General features: G+C 40.0%; 1 protein-coding gene across 9 annotated transcripts in view; it reads left to right on the top strand.

Annotated features, from left to right (window-relative positions):
* ANO4 (anoctamin 4) overlaps positions 1-26,052 on the top strand; it is a 444,815-nt gene that overhangs the window by 75,626 nt on the left and 343,137 nt on the right. For 2 of the 9 annotated variants that reach the window (XM_073900421.1, XM_073900422.1), the window contains exon 1: positions 159-453. The exons of the other annotated variants lie outside the window; for them this stretch is intronic. The gene's annotated coding sequence lies outside the window, so the exon portion shown is untranslated. Of the gene's footprint in view, positions 1-158; positions 454-26,052 lie in introns of those variants that run through there. 9 annotated transcript variants of the gene reach the window in all.

Raw genomic sequence — 26,052 nt, 5'->3', positions numbered from 1 at the left:
TCCTTGGCTGGGCTGATTGGTCGCCGGCAATAACTGATATGGAATACTGATACATTCTCCCTAGCAGTTCCTTCTACTCCAAGGAGGCTCCTTTCCTCCCTTCCTCTCATGTTCCCGACCCCAGCCTGATGCCCAACCAACCCCGACCAGGACGCCCCTGCACCCGGGGGAGGACACGTCCTGGGCGTGATGCTCTGAGCCGGCAGTGAAATCCACCAGGCTGCTTTCGCTCCAGCTCGCTCTCCGGAGAGTCCTGCTCCAGACTTCTCAAGGTTTTTACAGCACAAACAACTGCATGTGGGCCGAGGGGAGGCTGAAAAGGACTTGTGTGTGGTGGTTTTATCGCCTTTCATCACTTTGCTGGCCTCATCCTGAGCCTTGCCTGGATTTCTTTCCGCCTAAGACACTGAGGAAGGATCCCTTCTCCTTCTTTTGACTCTTTCTATTTTTATGGTAAGTGCTTGCATTGAATGAGCTGCTCTGCAGTGAACTGAAGGCTCTCGCTCGCTCCCTCTCTTCCCAGTTAAGCTTTAGTGACCTTCTCCCTGCGTTTCTCCCTTTTTTCATGGATCCGTGTCTGTGGTGATCCAGCTAACTAGAAGGCCAGAAGTCATTTGTCCGGACTGTTTGTCTTTTAATTTTTATTTTATTTTTTATTTTTCATAAACCTAAGCTGCTCAGCTGGGATGGAAACATTAGCACTCTCTCTTTGTCCTTGAAGCGGCAGCCAGGGGAATGTGTTCATGATGGTAAACTGCAGCAGTGTGCAGGGAATCTGTGGAGGGTGACTGACAAATTTGGGCAAGATGAATCCTTGGCATGCTGAGGGTGCACTCTCAGAATCCGGAAGGGCCGGGGCTGGGCGACCCACATAGCAAACTATTCTCTCTTTCCAGGTGAAGACGAGCACCCATGTGAGTTATGTCGGAGTCTGCCCTGGGCAGCGGCACTTGAAGTACCTGTGCACCCCCCCACCCAAGTCCGAACGGCCCTGTATCTTGTGGGCTTTACAACTTGGGCAGTAACATTCGCAGCAGGGAGAATCCTGCACCGGCGGATGGAGTAATTCATGACCTCATTGCTGCTTTTCCTTTCGGATCAATCTCAGGGTGCCTGTTCTGCAAACCATATTTTACATCTTCTTCAGGGGCCGGTGGGGCAGTGATGATAGGAACGTTTTTTGAGTTGACAACATAGTTTCATCCTCCTGGGAGAGAAAATGCTTTGAGGCTACTGGAATGGTCAGACTTTTCTAAGTGGAAAATAAGCAGGTTTCTGAGGAAGAACATGCGTGTTGTAGCATCCACAGGCAGGTTGTTTATTCCAGGGTATCACTCTTAGAAGAGTGCCCTAATTTTTCACCGGGTCTTCTGAGGCTTGCTGCAGACACAACCACAACTTCAGGTCTGTTGCTGGCTACCTGCCTCTTGCAGCGCATAGGAAACCAGGAACATTTTTGTATAGTTCTCACTGGTGGCTGATGGGAGTAGCTCTCTTCACAAGGGGATTTTCTTCTCTTTTTTTGTTTTTGGTAGCAGGTGTGTTGAATTATTTTGGCATTCCAAAGAATAAGCTTCACCGTGGTAATTCTGCTTAGTTCTTTTCCAGCCTTGGTCTGGAGCTGGGTTCTCTTACTTGATTTTGTATGGGGTTTCCAGTTCTGATCCATTTCACTCTAGGGAGGGTTCTGATCAAATGTAATTCAGCCTGTGATTTATAAGATACTGCACTAATAAATGTGATTTTTGGTAACAAATGAGAAAAAAAAAGTGGGATGAAATGTCTAGTCTTTCCCCCTGTTGATTGGGAGTTTGGAATATAAAGTTCCTTAACTGTCTTGCTCATTCACACCACTTTTATTTCCACTGCCTGTGTGGATTTTTCTTAAAATAGTGGTGATGACATCCAGCATATGCTTTTATTCTGTTCCCTGGGTTCAAAGTAGATATAATTGGTGGAGGGTTCTTACATGAAAGCATATATTTAAATAAAGAGCAAGAATTTGTGGATGTTTACATGATAGCCCAGTTGCAGAGTGAAACCAGCAAATAGGTTAACAGCATCAAAACAAAAAATTAGAACCCTTGCAGACTGTAGTTTCTGAATCCTTAAGTAATGTTTGAAATACTTTCAGCATTGTTTGGATTAGCTGTTCTAATATCCACTCTTTTTCCTACACTCAATTATGGCTCATAGCAATGTTGTGAGCTGACTGGTAGACTTCTCGGCTTCCTTTGATCATTCTTTCAGGCTTACTTGTTTACTTTCATCCTTAATGGTGTTTTCTTACCTTGCGTGTTCTTTTTTTCCCTCCAGTTGCAAGGTTTTTTATCAGGTGCTTGGCAACATAATTTGAGCTATTCATCAAGATGGAAAGAGTTAGAATCAGCTCGTATGTCATGGAAATAGACTCCGTATTTCATACTGCAAGCAATTTTGGATGCATTTAGGAAATATTTCCCTTTAATTAGTAGCAAGTTTAGTTTTGAGAGAAAAAAATTCCTTAGGCTTCCTTATCTTGCTGAACAGAATGTTTGCTTATGCAATCAGAATTTTGTGTGAGTGTGTATGTGCATATATGTATGTATATATGCAAACATACAGAAATGTACTGTTTACTTAGGACTGTTATGTGAACATATTTTTAATAGTTGTGGCATGCTTATTTAGAGAATAGAACAAAATTCCTAAGCTGTTGCTTAGCAACCTCTAGCTAGTTGTTTTTTGTTGTTGTTGTTTTGTTTTGTTTTGTTTTGTAGGGATTTCCCCACTTCTTACACCCCTCCTCCAGATAATGCCTTTGGGAATTTCTTTGAATTGGGAGAATGCATTCTACAGCATTTCCTTGTTTCACAGCATGGTGTCATGTTAATTCCTTTGCAGGGTCTCTGAAGGCAGCATAGAAAACTACTGCAGGAAAATTTGATAAAAGCGGTGCTGAGTGGAGCCAGTAGGCTCTTGGTGTGATGAAGTCACCACAACATTTTATTTGTGTGTGTTAATTTAGCTGCTGCACCTTGCAGCTGATTTTGCTGATTTGAAATGGTCTAGAAGCACCTAGATTGGTGTAGATGCACTCATTCATTTTTCACACTTCTTAATTACAGCTATCATTAAAACTGTGTTTTACCGTTTCTTTTGGTGGTGGTTTAATTTGAAACCTGCAGCTTCTGTGGTAAATCAGTGTTCCATGTTTATCCTTTTTGTTTCTGTTCTTTCCTACTTCTGCTTTATGTATGTTTCTGTATGTGAATATGCATACATGTACACATAGAAACTCAGGCCATGAAAGTTGATGACTAATGAAGAGTTGGTTGCAGCTTTTCTTTTAGTAGCCGAACTCCAGAGTTCAACCTCAATCTTGTTCATGAGGGAAGAAATTGCCCCCAATAATACAAATACAACCTCATGCTTCTGCAGGCGTTCTTGTCATTGAAACTATTTTCCATAGTTGATTACCAGGACCAGAAATAGAATCAGTTTTGCATTTTAATTGACATTCTAGATCTGTCTAGGTTGGACTGCCCTCAAATCTTGACATGTTTACTACCTACAAGGTCTTTGTATTAAGAGGGGGGTTTTATGGAGTTTATTTTTACAAAGTAAAAAAAAAAATTGATTATGTGACACAGCCTTTCTTTGGGCATTGGATGAATCATATTAAGGATATTGACTGAATTTTTCTGGTGCTTTTTCCAGTATAATTAATATAGTCCCTTTACCATCTCTCCATGAGACTTTTTTTTTTTTTTTTTAACAGAGGGAAAAAGAGGAATGTACAACTCCCACATAAAGCTGCTTAGGGAGAGGACTGTTCTTTAACAGAGACTCAAGACCACTTCTAACACCAGCTATGGTGATCTACTTTGAAAGGAACTTGCTATTCAATTGGCAACTTAGATTGTATAAAATAGAAGAAATGCTTCATGAGCTGTGTCGAATACTGCATTTTTGATCTGTGCCTCCCTATTGAATTCATCTAGGACTATAGTCACTAGACAGCTTTGCAGAAGAAAATCATGTCCTCAGTAGCATAATAATCTAGCCAGACTGTCATAAATGTTTATGCTGCAAGTTATATCTCTTGGGTTGTAGAGGGAGATGGCAGAATTTTGGAGGAGATCTAAATCACAGCCCCAAAATAAGGCAAGACGAAAGGGGGAAATTCTTCCCTTTATTTAGCATTTAATTCTTCAGTCAAGCTGTTGGCTCTTAAGTCTGAAGATCCAAGAAATTGTTAAAAACACATAATGACATATTTTAGAAGCCTTTCGCTGATAGAGATCTTTGGCCCTTAATTAGGCATCTGCTCTAAGGCATCAGTGACCTTTTGGCTTGTGTGAGCTAGCAGCCATTCTTATAGAAAGTAGACATCTTGTAATACAGTAGGAATTTACTTACAATTTTCCTGTTGGTCTCCCACTGGGGACCTCCTGTGAGTATCAGAGGGCATGAGTGTCTGGAGACAGTCGAAGAGAGCTAGTCACAGTGGGATGCCTTCAGGACCCGGAGTTCCAGTGCAGCCCCAGGCACCAACTGCTGTGAGATTCAGACTCCTATCTGCTGCCTTGGGCTTGGGCCAGATAATCTCAGAGGGCTCCCTCATCTATTGAAAATTATGAACTGTTGTTTTACCTCTATTTTTTACTAGATGGGTGGTAATTTTTTTATTTTTTAATTTTTTTATTAGATTATGTTAATCACCATACATTACATCATTAGTTTTTGATGTAGTGTTCCATGATTCGTTGTTTGTGTTTAACACCCAGGGCTCCATGCAGTATGTGCCCTCTTTAATACCCATCACAAGGCTAACCCATCCCCCCACCCCTCTCCCCTCTAGAACCCTCAGTTTGTTTCTCAGAGTCCGTCCATGATGGATGGTAATTTTTATTTTTTTATTAAAGATTTTATTTATTTATTTGAGAGAGAGAATGAGAGATAGAGAGCACGAGAGGGAAGAGGGTCAGAGGGAGAAGCAGACTCCCCGCTGAGCAGGGAGCCTGATGCGGGACTCGATCCTGGGACTCCAGGATCATGACCTGAGCCGAAGGCAGTCGCTTAACCAACTGAGCCACCCAGGCGCCCAGGATGGTAATTTTTAAAGCAATTGATCCAGGTTAGACATTCTTGGAGAGGAGGTGAGCTGTACATTCCCTTGATTCCAGAACTATGACCATGACATAAGCATCAGAATTATTCAGGAAAGTGTGATAATGGTGAACCTTCATGAACGGAGGTCCTGTTTATATGACTACCTGCTTACCCTGGGACATTTTGAAATGTTTCTCCTTACCTTCAATAAAGGACCTTGAGGAGTGTCTTATCAACCCTTTCATTTCCTAAATAAGGAAGCTGATGCTCAGAGAGGTTAAGTGCCTCCCCAGGGTTGGAGACCTGGTTAGCACCTGGGCAAGACATTTTTGTGCAGTGTGCATGGATTTACTCAGATCCTTGTTCCATTCCTGGTGCGGAGCCCTTTCCACAATACACAGCTGACACTTACTGTGCCATTCATTGCTCACAAAACTGCTTTGTGGCATCTAACTCACTGGTGTCCATTATTTCTGGGTTCATTTCATGCCAATTACGTGGCTGTACCAGTCAGAGTGAGTCACATCAAGCCAATATTTATGGTAATTTGTTCATGCTTATGTAGAAATGCATTTTTTTGTATTGAAGTTTTGCTTTTCTTTTGAACATTTTAAGAATCTTACAAATACTGGGGCACCTGGGTGGCTCAGTCGTTAAGAGTCTGCTTTCGGTTCAGGTCATGATCCCAGGGTCCTGGGATTGAGCCCCGCATTGGGCGTCCCTGCTCCGCGGGAAGCCTGCTTCTTCCTCTCCCATTCCGCCTGCTTGTGTTCCCTCTCTCGCTGTCTCTCTCTGTCAAATAAATAAATAAAATCTTAAAAAAAAAAAAAAAAGAACCTTACAAATTACTGTGCTTAGTTTTCTCCCCCTGCCCTTCAACTATTTAACTGATGATCAGTTTTGTAGAGGGAGTGGTATTTATGGATTGATTCTTTCATCCATTCATTCACCTAATACTTATTGAGCACCTATTATGTCCATCCAAATGCCAAGCAATGTGGATCCAGTGGTGAAACAGCTGGATGTTGCCATCTCTGAGGGTGGTCAGAGTCTAGTTATGTTTCGTGAAGTTAGTCTTGATTCCTCGCCAGTGACCTTACTGTTTCACATGGTTTCTCAATGAATCCAGTTGAAATGCCATTTGCTTGGTCAGTTTCTGCCTGTGATTATTCCACTGACAAGTTCTTTTCCTGAAAAGGCACCTTTGCTCTCATTATAACATGTATCTTCCAGTTTTCCAAAACCGTATTCTTAGCTTCTGTTCTGTTACCTGACTGAACAAAAGATTAATTAGCTAAACTTGTTTGTACTATTGTGATTCACAAAATGAGTGTTCCCTTCTTTGGAAAAACTAACTGTTCCCTGGAATCCTAAATGGGTAATCTAGATAGCATGGTGTCTAGGGAACTAATTGCGGGTTAAAGACCAAATCCCTTGGCCTTGCATAGCAAGCCCATTATTATGTACAGCCCCTGTTTGCTTGTTTTGCCTCTTGTTCTGAAGCTTCTATGGAATGTTTCAGAAGCACCAAACCTGTTGCAGTGCTTAGAAATATGCAGTGTTCTCCCTTGATCCAGTGCCTTTGCATGGGCTGGTTCCTCTGCTTGAAATGTTTCTCCTCTTTTCAGACTAACTTTCAAGGCAAGTTCAGATACCATCTCTCATGGACGCTTTGTGACACTTACCCTCTTTATTGACCTCTGTTGTGCAAAGCTGAGCTAGGTCGACAGTGTCTGTCCTCTTAACATCCCTCAGTACAAAGATCTCATAGGACTTTATAGACTGTATTGTGATTATTTGTCTACTGGTTCTCTTTCCCAAATAGACATTTTGTTCCTTGAGGGCAGGGACTCTATTTTCATCTCTAAATCCCAATGTCTAGTTTAGTGGACAGATACCCAGTAATCCTTGAACAAGCAGATTGGAAATCACCATATAAAACCTAGGGTGCTGGTATTAGCCGCTAGTCCTCTATGTGGAGAACGTAATTTTTTAAAATAATGTGACCATATGAATTAGACTGAGAAGGATAAAGAGATTGGCAGTCATCCTAATGTAATCCATTAGAAATTCTATGTAAAACCCCCAGAAAATGTTTGTCTCCAAATGAATTTCAATAAAGTAAACAAGAATTAAGTGCCTTCTCTAAGCAAAGCATTGTGTTAGGGCTCCAGGAATGAAAGATTTAAGAAAAGCCACAAACTAGTAAGGATTTGTTTCATGTGTAAATGACCTGGCTATAAGGCAGAGATTCTACTAGGCTGTAGATATGCGGATAAGTCAGCGGGTAGAAAGGGCATTCCAGACTGAGGAGCTGGCTTGAGCAAGAACCTAGAGATCTGATGGTCAACAGGGAGATGGCTTGGGAGAGAGGGTGGTGGTGGTAGTGGTAGTGGTGGTGAAATGGAAAATGCAGGGAAAGACCAGGGACCTTTGGGTGGGGGATATGGGGATGGTATCAGGAGAGCTAAGTGGCAGTTTATGATTTCTGAAAGATGGGAGATAATTAATAGGGCCTGGATAAAGCCAAAAAGGAATCTCTCCTCCAGGTTTAATTAAATCAAAAGTCTGTATTCAGCAGGGAAAGAGAGCGGTTGCTCAGTACATAACCACATAAGACATTTGCTTCTCACCCAACCCGTTTACCCTTGAGGGTACACTTTGACATTCAAAGTCATCACAAGGAAATGAAGCCAGAAAATCTAATCTGAATCAATCAGTTTAGACCTAGAGAGAATTTGGGATGGAGGTCACTGAAGTGCCTGTGAAAATACTGTCCAGAGCATAAAGAACCCCATGGTCCTTTGGTGCTTTACCACTTACAGCTTCTATTTCTTTTTCTTTGGCAATTAGCTTTGTGGTATTTCCAAAGAATACAATCATTTTATTAATCAGTGGGGATATGAATGGAGAAGCTATGTTCATGTAGGTGAAAGAGTAGCTTATTAAAAAACCGTAATCAATTCCATTCATCCCCAAGGTATGATTTCTGTTCTGCCTCTCCCCACTTTGCTTTTTTCTAAAAGAATCAGGGAACATTTGTTTAGGGAGTGGTAAGTTAAGTTTTGTGCCTCTGAGAATTGGATCTCGTCAGATGCCTCTCCACCCTGGATGTAACCTGAGAAGAATGGAGTTGTAAGGATAATCTCTAGATACCTTGGCCAGAGCATGAAAGCAAATAGATTTTGAGTGAGAGATGATGAGGTAGAAAAGAAGCTCACTCACTAAACAAGTGCTTATTAAGCATTTTCCATGCTTCAGGCACAGTTCTGGGCACTGGAGAAGCAGTGAACAAAACCATCTATATCTTGCTTTCATGGAGCTAACATTCTGGTAGAAAGGGGAGGAGCAAACAGACAAACACATTAGCAGATACAAAACATGTCAGATGGTAATACGCACAATGGTGAAAATGAATATTTATGCTACTGTTATCTTCATATTTGGGCTTTCCATTTATTGAACTTATTCATAATATTTAAATTATTTGGCTCCACGCATTGTCTTTAGCTTACTCTTTTCATATTTACTTTCTGACTAGTCTGCATAAACTGCAGTCTTGAGGGTTTTTTCCCCCTAGGTAAGTGCAGTTGTTGAAACAATTGGAGTACTGTGAACAAAGTTACAATCAGACATTTAGCTCTGAAATTGACTTAAAGGAAAAGTAAGATGGACATCAGAGCTCCTGAGTATTTTTCTCAAGGGTAGAACTTTCAGAATTTAGATGAAGAATATAGGGTAGAAACAGACCTGTCTCTCACTTGAGTCTGAGGAGAGCAGATTGGAGTGTTCTTCTGGGAGACTGGGAGCTTGAGGTTAGGGAGCTCTGGCCGGGAGCGGGGCAGGGAAATGGTGGACATTACCAGTGAGCACAGCTCATTAGGAAGAGGTGAGAGTGAACTAGAATGTGAACACACAAGAAATTTAGCAAGGAGTTTCAGTTGGGGAGGGAAGGATGAAAGATAAAGCCAGTGAGATACATGTACATACATCAATGAGCAACATTTGTAAAAACAGGTCCTGCCTAAACACCTGGGTGAGTCAGTTAAGAGAAATGGTGCCTTGAAACTAAAAGCAATATTTAAGAATTAAAAAAAATTCCTACCCTATTATATGTGATCTTTAATTCAGTATCAGTGTTCTGTTCTATTCCAAGCAAGATTTTGGTCCGTACTTTCTACTCTTCTTCGAAAAGAATTAGGATTTAAAGGAGAATCTCTCCTGGTGGTGGAGAGACTGGGCTCTGGAGCAGGCAGTCTTGTTCCCATCCTGGCTCTGCCACTTACTCACCTTTGGACCTTGGACAGGTTGCATAGTCTCCTTGTGTATCATTGTCCTCAATTGTAAAACTGAGAGTAACTAACAGTCCCTACCTCTTAGAGTTATTGTGAGTGTTAAATGCGATAGTACATGGAAAGTGCTTAGCACAGTGTCTGCAAGGTGGTTATGTTGCCCAACAGTTGTTAACTCGTTATCATTATTTGTCTCTCTGGTGTTAGGAATTTGGGGAAATTCTATATATGTATGTTTGTGTGTGTATATTTACCTGCTGAGCAGACTCTCTTTAAATGATTATTATCATACTTTCTTCTACATGTTTGGATGAATGATTTTATGATTTCTTTTTTTAGAAAGATCTCAGTTTTTGCTATCAGTCTCTTAAATGCTGATTCAGTTTTACTTGAATTGCAAGTCTGTATCACAGTGACCTATGAACTGGGGAATGGAAGGAGTGAATGACTGCAGGGGTCCGTGGAGGAGACCTACTAGACATAGTAAGTGACTTTCTGGCAGGGAAAGAGAAAAGTGAGGTGGGGGGGGGGGAAGGAGCAAGATAGCACCAAATAAGATTAAATTCCTTTGACTGGGACAGGAGAGTTAGGGATGATTGCCCCTTACATGGTGTGTGGTCTAAGCAGGTTACTGCTACAGTGTTGTTTGCAGTTTCCAGGAGAGAGAATAAGCAAGGAGATGGGATTGATGTAGACGGAGGCAGGATGATTAGGGAGGAGTTGTTATGTGGAGGTTAGTTTGTAGGAAAGATTTCTAAAACTTTCATAAAACTAATTCAGCAATGTCTTTTTTGTATTTTAATGATTTTATTCTTATTCACACATAGTTTAGTAATGAAATAGAAATTCAACTTTATTTCTTCCCAGTAACTACCTAGTTGCCCCCATTTTTTGAACTATGTATTTTTTCTTTGCCTGTGATAGATTAATTCTTGAGAAAGCTGATGTTTACTTAGACCAGGGTGGAGGTGGCATGAATGGGTGGCATCTCCTTAAACAGTTTGAACTGTTTGGGGAGTTTGCTTTGTTTTGTTAATGTTAGTTTCTTGGCTAACTCTACACTGTTAATTTCTCTAGTTTTATGTTTTGTTTTCTCTAATTTGTTTTAATATCTGGTGTGGCTAGTCTCCTCTTATTCCTTGTTCCAGGAGTTTCCTGGATCTTCTTACATGCTTGTTTTTCTATGTAAACTTAAGAAGTTGTCTAGTACTTAAAAAAAAAATCATGTTTTGGGGGAAGGATTAATTTTATAGATTAATTTATTGAGAATTTATGAAATTGAATCAACCTGTGCCCAAACAGAGTATATGTTCCCATTTATTCAAATCCTTTATGGATCTAAATAGTGTTTTCAGAGTATTCTTCATATATCTTGATAGTAGTTTTTTTATTTAAATAATTTGCTATAGTTTCATGATAGGTTCTTGTCTAGTCTTCGTATGTTTCCAGAGGTATTGAGGGATGAGAAAGGAATAGGAGTGTTCTTTAGGCACCATAGAATGAATAAATAACCAGGGGAAAAATACTGAAAATTTGCATAGATGGACGTGATTGATTCACTTTTCTTTTAATCCCATCTTTTGAATTGTTGATCTAACTATAAATACATATTTGCCTTGAATCTCTAATTGAATTTAATACATGTTTTTCTCACTCCCAGATTGAGAACACCAGTTGCTCAGATCCTTTTGCAGTGTTCTGTAACATTGTCTTGTATTAATTTATTTGCCTACTAATAAATTAATTCAGGAGGCATTTAGTAAGTACTTACTATAGGTCAAACATTAAGAATATGCTGATAAGATGTCCCTTTCATCAAAGGGTTTGCTGTTTACTAGGAGACTGGCCTGAAAACAAATTATAATAATGTACTTTCTTGAAATTATATGAAGGGTGGAATTGAATCCTAGAGTAGGGGTGCTTAAGGCTATCCTGGGACAATCAGGGAAGGCTTCACTGAGGAGGTGGCATCGGAACTGGGACCGTTTAAATGAGTTGTTGCCAGGTTGGCAAAGTGGGGAAGGCTGGCTGCACCAGAAACTAGCAAGTGCAAAGTCACTGGGACATGAGCGAGTTACAAGTAATTTAGTCTGTGAGACTATGGAAGGAGATGATGCTTAGCCAATGGGCAGCTGCCACATCTCCAAAGACTTTATATAACACGCAGAGGAAGTTTTCCTATATACCGTAGACACTGGAGAAGATTTTTAAGCAGAAAAGACAAGGTCAGATTGCAGATTACATCACTCTGGTAACTATATGGAAGACAAAGGAGAAGAGCAGGGATATGTAATCAGGAATACTAGTGTGGAGGTTACAACACCAAGCCCAGGGAGAGACTATTTTCTCCTAAACTAGGGCTGTGGCATTAAGAATGACAGTGATTCTGTGTAAGATTCACTCATTCAGCAATTATTTATTACATTCACCTATAGGCCAGGCTTTGTTCTAGGTTTCTAGGATGCCGCAGTATATACAATATATATCCTCTCTGCTTCCAGCGAAATTACATTCAAGTGAGAGGAGACCGACAAAGAAGCTGATGGATAAACTGATATGATAGGCACTGGTAAATCAAATGAAGCAGAATGAAGGGGAAAGAGAGGGGTGATGGGGAGCATACTCATCATGACATGCTTTTCAGCAGAGTGATAGTTGAATAGAGACCTGAGGGGGTGTGGAGGAGGGTGTAAGCCAGAGGATATATGGGAAGGAGTGTCCAAGCAGAGGGAATGGCTAGTGCAAAGGCCCTGAGAGGAGACTGTGCTTGGCATGATTAAAGAATAGCGAAGAGGCCAGGAGGGCTGGAGCCGAGTGAAGGAGGAGCAGCTGGGAGCCAGAGGTCATGGTAGGTATTAATTAGGTGTTAGAGTGAGATGGGAAGTCAGGGCAGTGTTTTGAGTACAGGGGTGTAATGATTTGTCTGGTAGCCTTGAAAGCATCTTGCTTCTTGCTTCATGGAGAACAGGAGTCAGGGTATAAATCAGTTAGGAGGCTAGTTGAGAAATCTAGGAGAGGTAATGATGGACCAGGGTGGTGGCATTGCATGTGGTTGACGGGTGGCAGGATTTTGGATCTGTTTCCAAATTGGAGCTAAAAGGATGCAGGAAGATATGCCTAGGAAGTGAAATGGGCAAGTATGGATAAGATAACGGCTGCTAAGGAAATTTGCAATATTTTAAAGGGAGATGAGGAAAGAATAGCTGGGGGGGGGGGCATTGTAGCAAGAGCACTCAACAGAGCCAGTATGGTGAGTGGGTTGTGGTGAACTCTTGCAGGGTTCCTGCATGCATCTGTATACTTGTAAGCCACACTGGAATGTGTGAAATGATTCAGTAGAGTTCCTAGGAGGCTCTGTTAAATAGGGTTAATTGGAAGTATATAAACGGTGTCTACTTTCCTGGGCAGTAAAACTGATAAAGAGACTACACTGAAATTTAACTTTAAGCAATTTCACAGCCTGAGAATTTTCAGCAAACGGTAATCAGGGCTCTGATAATACAAGAAATTGGTAGCCCATTTGCATTGACATGGGTCATAGGAACAATGTGGGGGACACAGGAAGGATCCACACAGATCATGGATCTTGGGAGTGTGGGAGAAAATGAATTAAGTGTGGCTGAAAAAATTATAAATTGCCTAAATTGTATCCAAGTGCTTTTAGCTAAGAGTTCTCTCTCAAGCCTAGGTAATTTTCTTTATTAGCAAAAAGGTTATAAAATGTTCCGGAGAGTTGAGTCAAGGCTACTTCCCTTATCTTTGGAAGTTATCTTTGAGTGGTGCAGTGCTGTCTGTTCCAAATAGTAAGTATATTTCTGTAAATCATGTGGTGTGTTCTATTATGAAACAGCAAATACACTCATGAAGGTTTTTTATGGATCCAAGCCAGGTACCCCTTTTGTCAGACCTTGCCTTTTGAAGGATTTTAGGCTGTTCATGCGAATTCAGATTTCCCTTGCAAAATTGAGGATGAAAACCATGCCCAAGGCTGTTCTAGTCACTGTGGATGGGGTACATCTCCACAGCATAAGACAGAGATCAACGCCATATAGGAGTAAAGACTGTTCTCTTGGACATAACTGATCAAGGGATATAGTGTGACACATATTTTTCTCCAGTTAACTGTATATACAGTCAACCATGCACAGTCCTCATTGAAATGGGTGGGTTCATTCTTTCTTAAATTCATCTGTGTTGTCGTCATAAGGCACAAAATTAAGGAACTCTAGTTATTATAGCCAGAGTGATGGATAAAAAGGAGTCCCCTAAACCACGGCAGTCAATGTAAAATCTTTGTTAATAGGCTTCTGTTTTTGTGGCTTTATGTAGGCTTAGATAGACTCATGTCATTGTGTTAATGATACATGTGTGTGCAAATATACATACATGCAGACACATATGCACATAAACATATGTAATTCCTCTCTTCTCCTCCCCAGACTGTAGTAGTCTTTCTGAAACATGAACCATTCTTATTTTTCTTTTAATTTCTTTACATCTAGCTTAGTGTCTGACACAAAGTAGGAGCTCAAAAAATGATTGTTAATCGAAACGTAGATACATTGTTTTTTTATTGTTGTTCTGTTGATTAAACACTGCTGTACCCTGTTTAGTTTTGAAATACTTTTAGAGACCCTAATGATTGTACCCTGTGTTCCTGGCATCTTGGTTTTATATGGTAGTCTATGGCATATTCATGACTCCATACATTAAAAAAGGCAGCCTTTCAAAGGGAAATAGCTCTGTACATGGATGTAGAAGAAGCATGAGATTATAGGACAAAACTCTAGTACATATATAGCTATTATAGGTCTTTTATCTCCTATTAGAAGGAATTTTAGGCTGCTGATAGGAACAGATTATATTTGACATAGTAAAAGTTCAAAAGCAAGGAAGAAATGGTGGGAACAAAATGGAACCAGGTATACAATTAAATTGCATGTCAGAATGACCTAAACATAGGTTACAGAGGCCACAACTTTGGCTTTAAGCTTTCTGTCAGCCAGCAGGAAGAGGAAGCTCTTGTAGGAGTAAAGAGAAGCCAGTTGCTCAGGATGATTATAACTATTCTTGGCACCAACATCAGACAAGAATTTCTCCCAGAAGTCCCCATAAAGAGTACACTGTGTTTTATTTTGAAAATCATCAAGTCTTGTAAGGCTGATTCTACTAAAACACATTTGTTTTAATAGCATTGCTTCAAAGCAAATTTTGTAAAAGCAACTGCAAGGTTCTGTTCAGGTACTCCATTCTCTGCTGATGTGGTTTGGCCCAGAAATGTGAAGAGTAGATGGACTACTTGTCTTTCAGTCTTCCCTGTGTATTGTTATTCTCAGCTGAGGTTTTGAGAATTATTCATTGACATTGAACTTAAAGGTAGCATTACTCCCTCCTACATAGGCCTAGAGGGCAGCAATTCTGTGTGGCCAATTAGACAATGCCCTAGCAGAGTGTCAAATTAAAGCTAGGGTTAGCATCCTTTAGAGTGAGCTGAGTTGCTAACAAAGACATTTGCCTAAATAGAAAGCTGTCCTCCTTATTTCCAAGGGTTGTGTGGGGGGAACCAAGCAGCTAGGCCAGGATTATACATAGAAAGTTCTTTACTGGGGTGCCTGGGTAGCTCAGTTGGTTAAGTGTCTGCCTTTGGCTCAGGTCATGATCCCAGGATGCTGGGATCAAGCCCAGCATCGGGCTTCCTGCTCAGTGAGGAGTCTGCTTCTCCCTCTCCCTCTGCCCCTCCCCTTACTCTTGTGCTCTCTGTCTCTCTCTCAAATAAATAAGTCTTAAAAAAAAAAAAGTTCTTTAGTACTTGGACAGATGGGTGGTCTACTCCAGGGACTTTAAACAAGTATTCCTGGGGGTGTACCTGAACACTCAGGAAAGTATGGAAGGTTCCAAGTGCACAGTCTCCAAAATCTGGACTGTGTGCTCAGTCTTGTTTCTCCCCACCCTTTCTCAGTTACTCTTTCCCCATTTTAGCGAAGAAAGGCATCTCTCTTATCTGTCCTAAATCTTGCTATAATGTGTTGTGCATGGGTATGCAATCCACCTGGGCACTGAACAGAACAGCAATTTGAAATATTTTCTTAAGAAGTAGTATGGCAGTGTGAGCAATAAAAGACTAATATAAACATATGCTATCTTGGGATAAGCTTCTGTGGGGAGGTAGACTGAATATAAGAGTTAAAGAAGAAGAGCTCAGTATATAAATTTTCCAACTGGAAAGGAGGAGCTTGAATTATTTTTAAAGTGGATGATGGTACTTATATTAGGCTTCTCTAGAGAAACAGAATTTACATAAACACACACACACACACACACACACACACACGCACACACCTGGTTGTGGAGACGGCAGAGAGGAAAAAGAATGAGTGAAAAAGAGATTAAGAGATTATAAGGAAGTGACTCGTGATTATGGAAGCGAAGTCCCAAGTTCTGCACTTGGCAAGCTGGAGACCCAGAAGAGCCAATGGTATAAATTTCAGTCCAAAAGCCAGCAGGCTTGAGACCCAAGAAGAGCCAGTGTTTCAGTTCTAGTTCAAGGGCAGGAAGAGACCAATGTCCCAACTGAGTGAGCAGTCAGGAAAGAGTTCTCTCTTAGCCTTTTTGTTCTATTCAGGTCTTCAGTTGACTGGATGAGTCCCACAGGCTTCAGGGAAGACAAACTGCTTTACTCATTCAGATGTTAATCTCATCCAGAAACACCTGTTCCAGAATAATGTTGGACCAAAAGTCTGGATACCTTGTGGCCCAGTAAAGTTGAAACATAAAAATAGCCATCATGGTGGAAAATAGAAGTTTTTTATTAAAATTTTACTGTTTACATATGCCACAAATTACATTTTTTTGTAATTCTATATAAGTTGATGATGATGTCAGCTTTAAACTTCATAGGGAGAATCAAAACTTTGGGAGGTGATTCGTAGGTTTTTGTTTGTCTTTTGTTTTTATTTTTTAGGACTTACATGAACAAAAGTGTTTGAAGACCACAAATTACTCCCTGTAGTATGATCACAATAATTGCTAGCTTGATACATGCTTTACCCAAAACAAAATCTAAAAGGTAGGTCAAAGTTTAGTCCCTTTTTTAGGTAAAGAGCATAGGTTCAAAATACGTCATTATAGCAGTTTTCACCACCACCACCTTGGTCAAAGTCACAGTCCTCTCATGACTGGATCATTACAGCAGCCTCCCTGCCTTGACCTTGACTGTTACCCTGTGTTCTCAGCACGGATGCCCGGAGTTATCTGGTTAAAACAGAAGTCACGTCATGTCAGTCCTCTCCTCAAAATCCTATTTTGATCTTCCCTGGACCTAAATGATTTCCTCACTCTATCTTATGCTATTTTTTCCCCCATACTCAGCTGGCTCACTGTACTCCAGCCACAGTGGCCGCCTTGCTGGTCCTGCAGCATGTCACCAAGCACTTTACAAGCTCAAACCCTTGCATTGTTATTCCCTGTGCCTGGGAACACCTTCTCTGTTTGTCTTCTTAGCCAGCCAAACCCCCACCTCAAGTCTTTGCTCAAATTCTCTGTGAAGTCTTGCTCAACTACCCTATTTGCAACTGCACCACCTCCCACCTCTTCATATTCTCTGCTTTACAGCTTAATTTTTCTTCCCATCTTTTAACACACTATATAATTTACTCACTTGCTTTGATATTATTTGTCTTCATGGACCAGAGAACAACGATTTTGTGTGTCTTGCTCACTGGTATTCCCCAGTGCTTGGAATAGCGCATAGCGGGCACACGGCAGCCACATGGTAGGCACACAGTATTTACTCAGTGAGTAGGCCTACATTTTGTGTAGTTTTCATAAATCAAGTTCAGTATTTTATCTACATTTTTAAAAAAATACTTTATTTATTTATTTGACGGAGAGAGATACAGCGAGAGAGGGAACACAAGCAGGGGGAGCGGGAGAGGGACAAGCAGGCTTCCTGCGGGGCAGGAAGCCCGATGCGGGGCTCGATCCCAGGACCCTGGGACCATGACCTGAGCCGAAGGCAGACGCTTAACGACTGAGCCACCCAGGCGTCCCTTTTATCTACATTTTAACAACTAACAACATAGGTAGTAAAAATAGTATAGAATCTTGAAAAGAAACAAATATTGTTTAATGTTTTACTAAATTTGAGTTGAAAATCTTTATTTACCCTTGTTTTCCCTGTTCCTTGATACTGATTTTAACTTAAATTTTATTTTTTTTGTGCATTTATCTTGTTTGAATTTTTTATCGAAAAATGTTTATTTTGAAAAATCTTGAATACTTGTATTTCTTAAACGGTCAAATCCATTTTAGAATGAGTTGAGGTGAACATAACCATGCACAGCTGGGCTTCCTGGATGACTGCAAGGCCAGAGGAGGGGCTGTTGCTCAGGGGTTGACTGTTTCTCCAATTCTCCTCCACTTTCTTACCTTGGGAATATGGTCTTGCACATGTGTAGCTGGGTTCAAGAACCAGGAGATATTTGTAGCACCACTTCCAAAGGAAAAGCAATGTTGTTAGCATAAGTTCTTCCAGAGTAGTAAACTAAGCCTAAGAAGGAAAGGGCAGAAATCTGGTGAGATTTAGGTTTCTCTCTCAATTCTGGTAGTACCCTGCCCCCATGGAGAGGAAGGGTCATTGGTGGCACCAGCAAGCCCCATAGGGAATCAAGGAAGAAGGGAAACTCTATGCAAGGATATGCTGCATCTCCCCCATTTGGTATAGGTACCTTCTTTTTTTTTTTTTTTCCTCCCTGTTAAATTCTCTATGCTTGTTAAGTAAATTAGGAGTTTATAGCCAAGGGGTGTGTCTTATGTGTGTTGCTGGTGGTGAATGGGTTGTTGGGAATGTTGTTGTTGATGGTATTGGAATTGTCAGTAGTGGTGTCAATGACTCTTTTGATGGGGCCAGTGGTGGTGAAGGAGGAGGAGGTGCTGGTGGTAGGCAGAGTTTTTTCTACCAATCCATATTAAGACCTATTGTGCTGTATGAACTAAATACAATTATTTTCACTTACATATATTTATATTTACGTATATAAATTATTTTGGGATAGTTCTAAAGTGGTCATTGTTCTTATTAAGAAAGAGACTATATTAATGTCTTTCAAGAAATCCTAAGATTTCTGGGAACTTCTTTGAGTCAGATAAGACCACTTTTCTATTTGTGGTCCTTTGGACTCTAGCCTTTAACAAGTTGAGTTGTTTGTCTGATGGCTGTTCATGCACACATGCTCTCTCTTACTCATACCAATTCTCTGTCAGGGTAAGATATTTTCAGCTTAGTGTTGTATTACCATCCTAAATCCTTCAAAGCAAAGGCAGATCTTTTGTTTCCCCATTAAGCCTGTTTGCAGTGTTAGCATCTTGTATGCTACAATGCATTTTTCAGCATACTTCACATGCTCTGTTCCGTTGTGTCCTTACAGTAGTTTATGAGAGGTAGGCAAGGATTGTTAATATCTTTATATGTCACTTGAGAATTCATGTTATAGATAACAAAAACTGAGACTCAGATAAAATGAATTACTCAGGTCAGTAAATCCCAAACAGAATCATGACAAAGACCCAAATATTGTAACTCGTGATCCTTTTATCAGCCTGTTTTTCCTTTCCTGATCCCTGGTGACTTCCTCTCATCTTCCCCCTCTGACAGCAGACAGGGAGTATCCTCCTTGTCAGCATTAGCTCCTTGCCTGGATCATCAAATCCTTGCTCTAGATCAGTTCTCCAGTTTTTATACCAATACAGAATGTCAGGTCAGCCTCTAGCTATAATTTTCCTTTTTGTTCCTATTAGTACTTGGCTGTGTATTTGAATATAATTCTAACAGATTGGATTGTGTCTATGCTAATTCTTCTATCAAATAGAAATATCTTTAGTTCTAGGAAACTGCATAATATTTCCTAGGAATTTTTTTGTGGCAGCTTATGTGATATAGAAAGACCTACTTAAAAAATTAACTTTATTGAGGTATATTGTACATAGCATAAAATTCATCCATTTCAACTATGGTTGACCCTTGAACAATGTGGGGGTTAGGGGCACTGATCCCCTCCCTGGGCAGTCAAAAATCTGGGTATAATTTTTGACTGCTCAGAAACTCAACTACTAGTAGCCTAATGCTGATTGGAAGTCATCAAAAACATAGTTGATTGACACATATTTTGTGTATTATATACTGTATTCATAAAATAATTTTTCTTAAATTTTTGTATTAGGCTGTACAATTCATGTGAGTTTTTTTAAATTATCACAAAGCTCAATTTTCTAATATATTTATTGAAAAAATCTGCAGACAAGTGGACTCACACAGCCCAAACCTGTGCTATTTAAGGGTTAACTATATAGAATTCAATAACTTTTTTTATTACATTATGTTAATCACCATACATTACATCATTAGATTTTGATGTAATGTTTCATGATTCATTGTTTGCATGTAACACCCAGTGCTCCATTCAATACGTGCCCTCTTTAATACCCGTCACTGGGCTAACCCATCCCCCCACCACCCTCCCCTCTAGAACCCTCAGTTTGTTTCTCAGAGTCCATAGTCTCTCATGGTTCGTCTCCCACTACAATTTCCCCCCCTTCATTTTTTCCCTTCCTACTATCTTCTTTTTTTTTTTTTTTAAACATATAATGTATTATTTGTTTCAGAGGTACAGGTCTGTGATTCATCAGTCTTTCACAGTTCACAGCGCTCACCATAGCACATACCCTCCCCAGTGTCTATCACCCAGCCACCCCATCCCTCCCACCCCCACCACTCCAGCAACCCTCAGTTTGTTTCCTGAGATTCAGAATTCCTCATATCAGTGAGGTCATATGATACATGTCTTTCTCTGATTGACTTATTTCGCTCAGCATCATACCCTCCAGTTCCATCCAGGTCGTTGCAAATGGCAAGTTTTCATTCCTTTTGATGGCTGCATAATATTTGATTGTATATATATACCACATCTTCTTTATCCATTCATCTGTCAATGGATATCTTGGCTCTTTCCACACTTTGGCTATTGTGGACATTGCTGCTATAAACATCGGGGTGCACGTACCACTTTGGATCCCTACATTTGTATCTTTGGGGTAAATACCCAGTAGTGCAATTGCTGGGTCGTAGGGCAGCTCTATTTTCAACTTTCTGAGGAACCTCCATACTGTTTTCAGAGTGGCTGCACCAACTTGCATTCCCACCAAAAGTGTAGGAGGGTTCCCCTTTCTCTGCATCCCCGCCAACATCTGTCGTTTCCTGACTTGTTAATTTTAGCCATTCTGACTGGTGTGAGGTGGTATCTCATTGAGGTTTTGATTTGGATTTCCCTGATGCCGAGCGATGTTGAGCACTTTTTCATGTCTGTTGGCCATTGGATGTCTTCTTTGGAAAAATGTCTGTTCATGTCTTCTGCCCATTTCTTGATTGGATCATTTGTTCTTTGGGTGCTGAGTTTGATAAGTTCTTTATAGATTTTGGATACTAGCCCTTTATCTGATATGTCATTTGCAAATATTTTCTCCCATTCTGTCGGGTGTCTTTTGGTTTTGTTGACTGTTTCTTTTGCTGTGCAAAAACTTTTTATCTTGATGAAGTCCCAATAGTTCATTTTTTCCTCACTTCCCTTGCCTTTGGCGATGTTTCTAGGAAAAAGTTGCTGCAGCTGAGGTCGAAGAGGTTGCTGCCTGTGTCTCCTTTAGGATTTTGATGGACTCCTGTCTCACATCTAGGTCTTTCAACCATTTGGAGTCTATTTTTGTGTGTGGTGTAAGGAAATGGTCCAGTTTCATTCTTCTGCATGTGGCTGTCCAATTTTCTCAACAACATTTGTTGAAGAGACTCTCTTTCTTCCATGGGACATTGTTTCCTGCTTTGTCAAAGATTAGTGGACCATAGAGAGTCCATTTCTCAGCTATCTATTGTGTTCCATTGATCTATGTGTCTGTTTTTGTGCCAGTACCATACTGTCTTGATGATGACAGCTTTGTAATAGAGCTGGAAGTCCGGAATTGTGATGCCACCAGTTTTGCTTTTCTTTTTCAACATTCCTCTGGCTCTACAGGGTCTTTTCTGGTTCCATACAAATTTTAGGATTATTTGTTCCATTTCCTTGAAAAAAGTGGATGGTATTTTGATAGGGATTGCATTAAATGTGTAACTTGCTCTAGGTAGCATTGACATCTTCACAATATTTGTTCTTCCAATCCATGAGCATGGAACGTTTTTCCATAGCTTTGTGTCTTCCTCTACTTCTTTCATGAGTATTTTATAGTTTTCTGAGTATAGGTTCTTTGCCTCTGTGGTTAGATTTATTCCTAGGTATCCTAGGTTTTGGGTGCAATTGTAAATGGGATCGACTCCTTAATTTCTCTTTCTTCTGTCTTGTTGGTGTAGAGGAATGCCACTGATTTCTGTGCATTGATTTTATATCCTGCCGCTTTATTGAATTGCTGTATGAGTTCTAGCAGTTTTGGGGTGGAGTCTTTTGGGTTTTCCACATGAAGTATCATAGCATTTGCAAAGAGTGAGAGTTGACTTCTTCTTTGCCAATTCAGATGCCTTTGATTTCTTTTTGTTGTCTGATTGTTGTGGCTAGGACTTCTAGTACTATGTTGAATAGCAGTGGTGATAGTGGACATCCCTGCCGTGTTCCTGACCTTAGGGGGAAAGCTCTCAGTTTTTCCCCATTGAGAATGATATTCACTGTGGGTTTCTCATAGATGGCTTTTATAATACGGAAGTATGTACCCTCTATCCCTATACACTGAAGAGTTTTGATCAAGATAGGATGCTGTACTTTGTCAAATGCTTTTACTGCATCTGTTGAGAGGATCATACAGTTCTTGTTCTTTCTTTTGTTAATATATTGTATCACATTGATTGATTTGCAGATGTTGAACCAACCTTGCAGCCCAGGGATAAATCCCACTTGGTCGTGGTGAATAATCCTTTTAATGTACTGTTGGATCCTATTGGCTAGTATTTTGGTGAGAATTTTTGCATCCATGTTCATCAGGGATATTGGCCTGTAATTCTCCTTTTTGATGGGGTCTTTGTCTGGTTTTGGGATCAAGGTAATGGTGGCCTCATAAAACGAGTTTGGAAGTTTTCCTTGCATTTCAATTTTTTAGAACAGTTTCAGAAGAATAGGTGTTAATTCAAATGTTTGTTAGAATTCCCTGGGAAGCCATCTGGCCCTGGGCTTTTGTTTTTTGGGAGATTTTTGATGACTGCTTCAATTTCCTTAGTGGTTATGCGTCTGTTCAGGTTTTCTCTTTCTTCCTGGTTCAGTTTTGGTAGTTGATACATCTCTAGGAATGCATCCATTTCTTCCAGATTGTCTAATTTGCTGGCATAGAGTTGCTCATACTATGTTCTTATAATTGTTTGTATTTCTTTGGTGTTGTTTGTGATCTCTCCTCTTTCATTCATGATTTTGTTGATTTGGGTCATTTCTCTTTTCTTTTTGATAAGTCTGGCCAGGGGTTTATCAATCTTGTTAATTCTTTCAAAGAACCAGCTCCTAGTTTCGTTGATCTGTTCTACTGTTGTTTTGGTTTCTATTTCCTTGATTTCTGCTCTGATCTTTATTATTTCTCTTCTCCTGCTGGGTTTATGCTTTATTTGCTGTTCTTTCTCCAGCTCCTTTAGGTGTAGGGGTTAGGTTGTGTTTTTGAGACCTTTCTTGTTTCTTGAGAAAGGCTTGTATCGCTATATACTTTCCTCTTAGGACCGCCTTTGCTGCATCCCAGAGATTTTGAACAGTTGTGTTTTCATTTTCATTAGTTTCCATGAATTTTTTAAATTCTTCTTTAATTTTCTGGTTGACCCATTCATTCCTTAGTAGGATGCTCTTTAGCCTCCATGTATTTGAGTTCTTTCTGACTTTCCTTGTGTGATTGAGTTCTAGTTTCAAAGCATTGTGGTCTGAAAATATGCAGGGAATGATCCCAGTCTTTTGATACTGGTTGAGACCTGATTTGTGACCTAGGATGTGATCTATTCTGAAGAATGATCCATGGGCACTAGAGAAGAATGTGTATTCCGTTGTTTTGGGATGGAATGTTCTGAATATATCTGTGAAGTCCATTTGGTCTAGTGTGTCATTAAAAGCTTTATTTCCTTGTTGATCTTTTGCCTAGATGATCTGTCAATTTCAGTGAGAGGGGTGTTAAATTCCCCCCCATTACTGTATTGTTGTCATTGTGTTTCTTTGCTTTTGTTATTAATTGCCTTATATAATTGGCTGCTCCCATGTTAGGGGCATAGATATTTACAACTGTTAGATGTTCTTGTTGGATAGACCGTTTAAGTAGGATATAGTGTCCTTCCTCAGCTCTTATTATAGTCTTTGGTTTAAAATCTAATTTATCTGATATAAGGATTGCCACCCCAGCTTTCTTTGGGTGTCCATTAGCAAGGTAAATGGTTTCCTACCCCCTCACTTTCAATCTGGAGGTGTCTTTGGGTCTAAAATGAGGCTCTTGCAGACAGTGTATTGATGGGTCTTGTTTTTTTATCCAATCTGATAGCCTGTGTCTTTTGATTGGGGCATTTAGCCCATTTACATTCAGGGTAACTATTGAAAGATATGAATTTAGTGCCATTGTATTGTCTGTAGGGTGACTGTTACTGTATATTGTCTGTGTTCCTTTATGGTCTGTGTTAGTTTTAGGCTCTCTTTGCTTAGAGCACCCCTTTCAATATTTCTTGTAGGGCTGGTTTCGTGTTTGCAAATTCCTTTAGTTTTTGTTTGTCCTGGAAGCTTTTTATCTCTCCTTCTATTTTCATTGGCAGCCTAGCTGGATATAGTATTCTTGGCTGCTTTTTTTTCTCATTTAGTGCTCTGAATATATCATGCCAGTCCTTTCTGGCCTGCCAGGTCTCTGTGGATAGGTCTGTTGTTGCCAATCTAATGTTTCTACCATTGTAGGTTATACACCTCTTGTCCAGAGCTGCTTTCAGGATTTTCTCTTTGTCTCTGAGACTCGTACGTTTTACTATTAGATGTCGGGGTGTTGACCTATTATTGATTTTGAGGGGGTTTCTCTGTGCCTCCTGGATTTTGATGCCTGTTTCCTTCCCCAAATTAGGGAAATTCTCTGCTATAATTTGCTCCAATATACCTTCTGTCCCTCTCTCTCTTTCTTCTTTTTTTTAACTTCTAATATTTATTCTATTATTCTAATATTGTTTCGTCTTATGATATCACTTCTGTCTCGAATTCTGCCTGCATGATCCAGTAGTTGTTTCTCTCTCTTTTTCTCAGCTTCTTTATTTTCCATCATTTGGTCTTCTATATCACTAATTCTCTCTTCTGCTTCATTTATCCTAGCAGTTAGAGCCTCCCTTTTTTATTGCACCTCATTAATAGCCTTTTTGATTTTGACTTGGTTAGATCTTAGTTCTTTTATTTCTCCAGAAAGGGTTTCTCTAATAATCTTCCATGCTTTTTTCAAGCCCGGCTAGTATCTTTAAAATCATCATTCTGAACTCTAGTTCTGACATCTTACTAATGTCCATGTTGATTAGGTCCCTGGCAGTCAGTACTGCCTCTTGTTCTCTTTTTTGAGGTGATTTTTTTCCGTCTTGTCATTTTGTCCAGAGGAGACTAGGTGAATGAGAGAACAAAATGCTAACAGGGTAACAACAACCCCTGAAAAATATACACTAAACAAATCAGAAGAGACCTGAAACCGGGGGAAAAGGAAGGGAAAGAAAGATAAAAGAAAAAGATTTAAAAAGAAAAAGAATATGATCAAATATGATCAGTCTGGTGAATAGATCAGTTTCACACACTAGCTTTTGGGTGTATTTTGGTTTTTTAGAAGAAACTGCCTCCCAAAATTTTAAAGAAAAGCTTATATATGTACAAAAATAAGGGTGAATCTGAAGGAATGGAGTATGACTGTAAAGATGAAAATTATAAAAGATTTTGTAAAAAGAATTGATAAGATATGAAGTTGGTTGAAAAAAGAAAGAAGAGAAATTAAAAAAAAATAAAAGGGGAGAGAATGTGATCACGCAGGAGACTAGAACAAAGCCATACCCTAGAGATTTAGGGTATATTTTGGTCTGTTAGAAGAAACTGTATCCCAGAATTTTAAAGAGAGAACAACTTATATATATACCAAAAATAAGGTTAACTACTCTGAAGGGATAGAATATGACTCTAAAAATGAAAAATAAAGTTTTTTTTAAAAAAGGGATTGATTAGAGATTGGCTGAAAAAGGGAAAAAGGAAAAGAAAAAGAAAAAAAATTTAAAAAATTGTCTTGGAAAGACTAAAGAATCAGGGGGAAAAAAAGCCATGAATTCTATTAGCTGTATTCCCATAGCGCTGGAGTTCTGCCATTCTCATTGATCAATAAACTTGGTCTTGCCTGGCTGTTCTTGCTGATCTTCTGGGGGAGGGACCTGTTGCCTGGTTCCCAAATGTCTTTGCTGGAGGCAGAACTGCCCCGCCCTTGCCAGGGCTCGCCTAAGTGATCTGCTTGGGTTTGCTCTTGGGAGCTTTTGTTCCCTGCAAGCTTTCCATACAGCGTTGGAGGACAAGAGTGAAATGGCGACCTCCCAATCTCCGTCCTGGAGGAGCTGAATACTCGGGGCCCCACTCCTCAGTGAGCCCCCAAAGCAGTCAGTCACTTTAGTCTCCCTGGTCTCCAGCTGCCC

Source organism: Callorhinus ursinus, unplaced genomic scaffold (genome assembly GCF_003265705.2).
Source record: "Callorhinus ursinus isolate GAN/ISIS: 27379988/994484 unplaced genomic scaffold, GSC_fseal_2.0 scaffold14, whole genome shotgun sequence".
Classification (NCBI taxonomy): domain Eukaryota; kingdom Metazoa; phylum Chordata; class Mammalia; order Carnivora; family Otariidae; genus Callorhinus; species Callorhinus ursinus.
The sequence above is the reverse complement of the archived record's forward strand: the minus strand, read 5'-3'. Positions and strand labels throughout refer to the sequence as shown.